Source organism: Ahaetulla prasina, chromosome 3 (assembly GCF_028640845.1).
Source record: "Ahaetulla prasina isolate Xishuangbanna chromosome 3, ASM2864084v1, whole genome shotgun sequence".
NCBI lineage: Eukaryota > Metazoa > Chordata > Lepidosauria > Squamata > Colubridae > Ahaetulla > Ahaetulla prasina.
Window position 1 is genome coordinate 140,230,871 of NC_080541.1, and position 9,230 is coordinate 140,240,100.

Below are 9,230 nucleotides of genomic sequence, written 5' to 3' on the forward strand. Positions count from 1 at the left end.
ATCACACAACTTATAACTAAAGGAACACGGAAACATCAGTTCTTCTGTTGTAAATCTCCAAATCACTGAAAATTAAACTCTGATTTGCCCACCAATTTTCCATGTGAGAAAAAGTGCAATTTTCCATGTAATTTAGCATATAAAGAGCCAAGGGAAACACCATATTGAGTCATTTACATCTTCAGATAGGGTTCACACATTGCATTAAAATGGCTTGTTATATAAACTGTAATTAGCTGGCTTAATTTGACATGCTAAATGATAAATTTAGGAACTAGCCTGTGGTGTAGTGATTAAGGTGTTGAAGTAGGTAGGATTGGGGACACCTAGGTTTTACTGTACCCTCAGCCACTGAAACCTGGGACCAGTTACTCCTTCAGTATCACAGAAAAGAGTAATCTGTATGTTGCCTTGAGCTCCTGTATAAGAAGTAAAATATAAATAAGTGCAGTTTATAGCTATAAAAAGATAATGTGCTACCAAAACTGAAGAAGCAGCTCCCTGACAAATATGATTCATACAACCTTTTAAAATACTACTAGTGAACAAAGTACACTGCTTATATTCATGCTGTACCATGTCAGAAGCCACTTCTCAAGATCCTCTGAGAATAAACTAAAAATCCAGCTACCTGTTTGAATAATGACAACAGAGACTGACCCGCTGTCTTGCTTGGAGAATTTGGAAAGTTAGCAGTAATATATTTACTATTTCCATCTTTGCAGTCATGGTGTATAAGTGAAACGAATCTCAAGATAGAACTGCTGGTTGGTAGGTTGCCAAGAATTATTTTTCTTCATCCTAGCATTTTCCCGCAGGTGCAGGGTCCATTTTTTGGATCAATGAATGCCATTTCATGCGATCAAATGCAGCAACGAAGTCTAATTCGATGATCTTCATGTCTGCATTAATTGTGGCCTGACAGGTTGCCAAGAATATTGAAATAAATTCCAGTTCATCTCACTGTTTGCTGTGAAAGTAATTGGTTCAACCATTGTGTTCCTCTACTTACTGTTACTTACTGTTCCTCAATTCTATCTTTTTTCTACCAATGATCTATATCAGTGATGGCAAACCTTTTAGAGACTGAGTGCCCAAACTGCAAACCAAAACCCACTTATTTATCACAAAGTGCCAACACGGCAATTTAACCTGAATAATTTACTACCTAAAATAGTGATAAACAATGCAGAGTTCAGGTAATTGTTCTAAGAAAAATGTGATAAATACACTTTTATGCCCCTTCATTTTTTTCTGCTTTTGAAATATTATGTTTAGCAACAATAAAAAAGAAAAAAAAATTGTAATATCATTTCTCTTTTTCCCTCCCCCTATCTCTTTCCCCCCTCTTTCTCTTTCCCTCCCTTTCTCTCTTTCCTCCCTCCCTCTCTGTCTTTCTTTCTCTTTCCCTCCCTCTCTCTTTCCCTTCCCCCTCTCTTTTTCTCTCTTTCTCATCTTCTCTCTCTTTCCTCCTCTCTCCCCCTCTCTTTCCTCCTCTCTTTTCTCTCTTTCCCTCCTTTCTCTCTCTCCTCCCTCCTCTCTCTTTCTCTTTCCCTCCCTCTCTCTTTCCCTTCCCCCTCTCTTTTTCTCTCTTTCTCATCTTCTCTCTCTTTCCCTCCCTCCCTCCCCCCCTCTCTTTTCCTCCCTCTCTTTCTCCCTCTGCCTCTCTCTGTTTCTCTCTCTCTCTCTCTTTCCCTCCCTCCGTGTGTGTGTGTGTGTGTGTGTGTGTGTGTGTGTGAATATATATATTCTATCTTTCTTTCTATCTTTCTTTCTATTGTACGTTCTGCACCAGTCAATTCATTACTAGAAGGGACCAGCTAGTCAACCAGTTGACTAGCCAGTCAACTAGTCATCTGATAAACAAAAAATCCCAAGTCTCCTCAAGAATCACATAACATGTAAATCAGGGGGAGAAAAGGCCTTTTTAGAAGGTGTGGCCCAGAACTGATCTTCTTGGTGTTAACAGATTTCAGTGAAGAGGAGGATTCAGAGATATAATTGTTGTGTTCTGGGCTGAGTTGCTCACAGTTCTCCACATCTGTGCCCCACCCTCCCATCAACAACTTTATGTTACAAGGAATTAGTATCAGTACAAGTCTTCTTTCTAAGTCCCAGTAGACACTTCTAAGCATTAATTTATTAAAGACAGGCATGTTTTTGTCTTGTTAATAAAAAGACGTGTTATTGATGAGCACTGTACATCAGAAGCACATTAGGTGGGCAGTCGCCCAGAAAGGAAACAATCATTTCATTTCAATGTGTGGGAACTCTTTTCTCTTTAATGAGATACAGAGTTCGCCGTTTCTCTGGATTTAGTTTGAAGGAAATGATTACCCACCTAGGAGCCAAAAAAGTTCTTTGTTTGTCAAGGAAGCTGAGGCAGTTAAGATAAGTGGGGTGTGCGAGAGAGAGAGAGAGGTTGTCAGAAAGCCCCAAATGGCCTTGACTGAACATGGACTGGAGACTATTTAAAGATGGTTCCCATGGTAGTGCTGAGTCCTGCACATCTGTACAAAATAATCAAACTGAGTATTTTTTTTGAGGTGGGGGGTTTGTTAAGAAATCTAGTGCATCCTGGAAAATACATGGAAAATGCAGACCGCTGCAAAACCATGCTGAATAAAATTGTATTAAATTGACTTGGCTGCTGTTTTTCTCTGTTCTGATGTTTTAAATTATTATTTAAAAAAATATTATTATTTGTTGTTATTATTATTAATCATTAATAACAAATTATTATTTTATTATCGTGTCGATGTTTTTATTATACTAGCAACTCAGCATCGCTTTGTGTATGATGGGTGACTATATAAATCTAACAAATAAAATATATCCTCTAATTTGAGATAATGTTGTTGTGACCGCAGTTGTCGGTGTTCATAATGGATGGTATTCAATATAAGCGGTCCAAGGTTGTTGACAGGATCTTTGGAGTGGTAAGATCTATGAAGAGTATGCTTCCAATTTATCCAAGTGAGTTAGAGTAAGGATGAGCACCTCTTTGCAAGGGTGTAATTCCATCAGGAAGGCAGCTTGGTGTAGTGGTCAAGGCACCAAAAACTGAACCTACAAGACTGTGAGTTCTAGTTTTGCCTTAGGCACAAAATCAGTTATGTGATCTTTGGGCTAGTCATTATCAGTCCTAAGAAGAAAGTAATGGCAAACCACTTCTGAAAAATCTTGCCAAGAAAAATGCAAGAATCTGTCCAGGCAGTTGATAGACACTGACAAGGAAGGGAGGGAAGGAAGGAAGGAAGGAATCATTCCCAAGAAATGGTAGTGATTTTTTTTTTAACTCCTTAAACCTACTACATTGAATCTTTTCCTTCCAATTTCCATTATTCCATTCCATAAGTAAAGAGCTAGAGCATAGAATCAGATGTCATGCTGTCACCATTTCAGAAATTTATGGTAGGAGCTAGAGGCAATAAATTTCCTTTTTTTATTAAATCTTTTAGCAGCTTTTTTATCACAGTATACTTTTAAGTTGTCTGGAAGTGATGAGCCTTGGAAACTTTGTTTTATGGTGGTCCCATCATTAGAGGAGATTAAAGCCATTTTTATCCAACATGTAATATTTAAACTGATTTGCTGCAGGATTACATTTCTGTGTTAATGCTATTATTTATTGCTTACTGACGTATTGTTTGAATTCTTGAACATTAATGCCATCATTGTAACATTATTTTATCGATGTTGTACTAGCAATTGATTTAAACATGATTTTTGGTGGAAAAGTTAGATATACACGCACACATATGGTTATTGTCATTCTGTAATTCTTCTAGTAGTTTTACATTTTTATAATCTCTTGGCCTAATTATGAAATACATGCCAGACATTTTTTTTTTATTTTCATATCCTTCTTGCCAGTTTTACTTTAGTATGTTGTTCTTAGCTAGTAATAAAAGGAAGCTCCAGCCCAAATGTAGTCAGAACTTCATACAGTATGCATGATATAAATTATGGCAACATCACATGGATCTGAAATATGGATACTCGGATTTTACAAGCATGTTGTATTAATGATAAAAGCTAAATTAATATCCAGAAAACATTGCCAAAGTTTGACTGCACTTTTAGAATGTTAGCTTCCTTCTCTCATGTACTTTTTCAGAATATAAAAAACAGAACAGCAAAGCGACTAAGTAATTGGATGCATCAGAAAACTTACGCCAAGTCTCAATGCATTCATCTTTCTTTTTAGATAGCAGATATAAAATACAGGCATAGTTACAGATAGACAAATTTCATGGTTGGTCACACAGTCAGCCATATTTTTAGATTGGATCTGGCATCTTTACCCTCTTATCAAATCCTCCCCAAGCACCTGGGCTAGGCAGATGTTGTTATTTGATGGTATTAAAGCACGGGTGACAAACTTGCGGTGTCACATTGTCATCACGTGACGTTTCGTGATGTTTTTTTCCCCTTCCCGGGGCTGGGGTGGGCATGGCCTGCGCATGACTAATCTGGCCTGTGGGCCACTAGTTTGACACTTTTGTGTTGAAGGTATTGTTGTAAGTCGAGAACTACCTGTATACCTTTTAGCTACAACCTTGAAAGGTATATAGGAACCAGGGATGAAATCCAGCAGGTTCTGGAGAACCTGGTAGTGGAAAGTTTGAGCAGTTTGGAGAACCAGTAGCAGAAATTTTGAGTAGTTCGGAGAACCGGCAAATACCACCTCTGGCTGGCCCCAGAGTGGGGTGGAAACGGAGATTTTGCAATATTCTACCCCCAGGAGTGGGGAGGGAATGGGGATTTTGCAGTATCCTTCTCCTGGAGTGCAGTGGGAATGGAGATTTTGCAGTATCCTTCCCTTGCCATGCCCACTAAGCCACGCCCACAGAACCGGTATTAAAAAAAATTGGATTTCACCACTGATAGGAATGATTATTTCAATATGAACAGGAAACATATCATGGAACCCATGACCAGGAGGGCTACTTCGTGTTGAAATAGACTTAAAAGAAATCCTCTCTTCCTTAGCGGGGATTTAAAACAAAGAGCCAGTGCCTGCTATTTACATTTCAAATCTGTCCACACAATTGGTATTTATGTAAGTGTATCGTAGTTTGATTTTGTGCCAAGCGAGTAATGATGCTAATTCCCAACAAGATTACAGGGCTTAATTTATTTTCCCGTAAACCTCCACAACATGTTGTGTGGAATCCTGTATAAAAGCTTTTAAAATGTATACCAGTATTTTGGAGTTGGGTTTTACCCATTAGATAGATTAGATAGATTTGTTGTTATGGAAATGGCTAATTTAAACTATTAACTGAAAGTTAAAAAAAAAGTTGAGGTTTGATGTTAATGCCTTATTCTACTGCACCAAACCGAGTTGGAAGTCAATGCCTTTTCTTTCTTTGTTCCTCTTCTTCTCCACACTTTTTCCTTCCCCCTTCCCTTCCCCATTTCTCCTTTTTGCTTTTGTATTTTTTTTTTGGTATGCTATATCATAAATTAATAAAATTGTTATAAGCGAGTTGCATAGAAATGCTAGTGTAATGTCATTGCAGTCTATAAGCCCTTTCAAGGCACACATGAGGCAAATTGTAGGATTATTGCATTGCAAATAACATAATCTTTCTCCAACACTTCTGAACTGAAGCCGATGATGGTTTTGTTCTGTTGGGGGAAGACGGTTTATTTTTATCTGAATGATCTAACCCTTTTGGCTTGATCCATTAGAATTTATTCTGCCTACAGCAATACCTTTTCCCCTTAACTCAGCTATCTCTGGAGTCTCACATAATTCCAGTTAGGCTTATTGCCTGAAGTGTCTTGCTGAAAGCCTCTGCAATAAATCAGTTTCATTTTGTGATTTTTTGCAGAAGTCCAGAGGTGAGAAAGACAGTTGGAGCTATGTCTCTTGAATTCTGTTACGAGGTAATTTTTAAAAAAATAATAATAAATAAATCCATGGAACTGAATAGGAATTAGATCAAATCATCTACTTTTGATCCATGCTTTCTCAAATGTGTGAGTTTCTTTTCCTTTCTCATTATTATTCTCGGGAAAGTTTTCCATATGTCCTAAAGGCAGCCAATTAACATTATATTCCCCCTGAAATGAATATAATTATTGTGGGTGGGGGAAAAAAAACCAAGCTTTGATACCACGGTACTTCCCATCCAAAATGATACAATGACCTTTTGGCCTATGGTTTCCAGCTCTTTAGAGACAACCTAAAATAGAATAACACAGTTGGAAGGGACCTTGGAGGTCTTCTAGTCCAATCCCCTGCTTAGGCAGGAAACCCTATATCAGTGTTGACGAACTTTTTTGACACCGAGTGCTGAAACGGGAACATGTGCATGTGGGGGAGTGCCAGAAACCAGAAGAGCAGTTCCCCGGCACGCATTGTCACAGAGAGAAGGGGGTCAACCCAGTGGTGAAATTCAATTATTTTTTACTACCAGTTCTGTGGTCGTGGCTTGATGGGCATGGCAGGGGAAGGATATCACAAAATCTCCATTCCCACCCCACTCTGCCGCCATCCAGAGGTGGTATTTGCCGGTTCTCCGAACTACTCAAAATTTCCGCTACCGGTTCTCCCGAACCTGTCAGAACCTGCTGAATTTCACCCCTGGGTCAACCCATTTTTCAAAGAACCTGAAGGCTGGACAAGGAATAATGGATGGAAACTGAACAAGGAGAGATTCAACCTGGAAATAATGAGAAATTTTCTGATAGTGAGAACAATGAAGCAATGGAACAGCTTGCCTTCAGATGTAGTGGGAGCTTCATCACTAGAAGCTTTCAAGAAGAGACTGGACTTCCATCAGTCAGAAATGGTGTAAGATCTCCTGCTTGGGCGGGTGGATGGGTGGACTAGATGACCTACAAGGTCCCTTCCAACTCTGTTAATCTGCTAATTAATTTCAGTTTTAGCCTAGTGTTTGATTAATTGTTTAGCTTTACTCATAAGCTCTTTTTTCATTTAATAGAAATGTTTTTTGATTTATGTTTCACATGTCTTCTGAAGAACTTTGGCAGAGAACTGTAATGAATTATAATGATGGTTATATAACAATAATATGACACCAATTTATTTTGCTGGTCTTGGTTCATTCTCCAAGGACAGTTGACAATAATTATGTACCGGTATACCTGCAAAAAGTAGAGAAGCATCTGGCAGATAATAACCCAAGACAGGTGTGGCAGGGGTTGCAACATCTAACCAATCATAAGGGAAATATGATCCAACATTGATGACCTGCTGGTGGAGGAGCTGACTAGCTTCTTCACCCGCTTTGAGGTTAAAAGACTTATCTCTGTGGCTCTAACCAAAGGCCCACTAATCTCTAGCCACTCACCCTGCATGGACATCAAGTGAGAGCTGTGCTGAAGGCCATAAATTCCAACAAAGCTGCAGGTCCAGATGGGGTGCTGAGGAAAGTGATAAAATCCTGCACTAACCAATTAACAAGGGTCCTGACAAGGATTTTTAACATCTCCCCGCAACTGGCTAGAGTTCCATCTTGCTTGAAAGCAGCCACAATCATTCCAGTTCAGACGAAAACAGCTATAAACAGCCTGAATGACTATAGACCCATTGCACCGCCGTTTATAGTGATGAAGTGCTTTGAGAGACTGGTCCTACAGCACCTCAGGTCCTGTCTTCCACTAAATTTTGATCAACACCAGTTTGCTTATAGAAGCAACAGGTTGTCAGAAGACGCCATCATCACTGCTTTACATACTACATTGAGACACCTTGAGAAATCTGGGAACTATGTCAGAATGCTTTTTATAGGCTATAGCCAGTGGTGGGATTCAGCCAGTTCGCACCACTTCAGGAGAACCGGTTGTTAATTTATTTGAATCCCACCACTGGCTATAGCTCGGCCTTTAATATCATCTTACCAGGCATTCTCTGGACCAAAATTGGGTAGTTCCGGGTGGGATGTCTGAAAGCCGTCTTGTTGAGACTGTTTGGGATGAGTTTGACCCTGTGGCTCCCGAGGACATGGACAGGTTACTGGGTAGGTTGAATGCCACCACATGTTTACTGGACCCGTGTCCCTCCTGGTTGGTGCTGGCCACACAGGATGTGACACGAGGCTGGCTCCACGGGTTTACAAATGCTTCTTTGCAGGAGGGGGTCTTTCCGGCCGCCTTGAAAGAGGTGGTGGTGAGGCCTCTCCTCAAGAAGCCTTCCCTGGACCCAGCTGTGTTAGGTAATTATCGTCCGGTCTCCAACCCGCTCATGCGAAGGTTGTAGAGAGTGTGGTGGCATGTCAGCTACCTCGGTACCTGGAGGAAACCGTCTATCTAGACCCGTTCCAGTCTGGTTTCCGACCCGGTTACAGCACTGAGACGGCTTTGGTCGCGTTGGTGGATGATCTCTGGAGGGCCAGGGATAGGGGTTGTTCCTCTGCCTTGGTCCTATTAGACCTCTCAGCGGCTTTTGATACCATCGACCATGGTATCCTGCTGCACCGGTTGGGGGGATTGGGAGTGGGAGGCACCGTTTATCGGTGGTTCTCCTCCTATCTCTCCGATCGGTCGCAGACGGTGTTGACGGGGGGGGGGCAGAGGTTGGCCCCAAGGTGCCTCACTTGTGGGGTGCCTCAGGGGTCGATTCTCTCGCCCCTCTTGTTCAACATCTACATGAAGCCGCTGGGTGAGATCATCAGTGGTTTCGGTGTGAGGTACCAGCTGTACGCTGATGACACCCAGCTGTACTTTTCCACACCGGACCACCCCAGCGAAGCTATCGAGGTGCTGTCCCGGTGTCTGGAAGCCGTACGGGTCTGGATGGGGAGAAACAGGCTCAAGCTCAATCCCTCCAAGATGGAGTGGCTGTGGGTGCCGACATCCCGCATAGTCAGCTGCAGCCTCGGCTGACTGTTGGGGCGAGTCATTGGCCCCAATGGAGAGGGTACGCAACTTGGGCGTTCTCCTGGATGGACGGCTGTCTTCAAGATCATCTGACGGCCGTCTCCAGGAGAGCTTTTACCAGGTTCGCCTGGTCCGCCAGTTGCGCCTTTCTAGACCGGGATGCCTTATGCACGGTCACTCATGCTCGTGACATCTCGCCTGACTACTGCAATGCTCTCTACATGGGGCTCCCTTGAGGAGCACCGGAGACTCAGGTAGTTCAGAATGCGGCTGCGGGTGATAGAGGAGCCCTCGTGGCTCCCATGTAACACCTCTCCTGCGCAGACTGCACTGGCTACCTGTGGTTTTCCGGATGCGCTTCAAGGTTTTGGTAA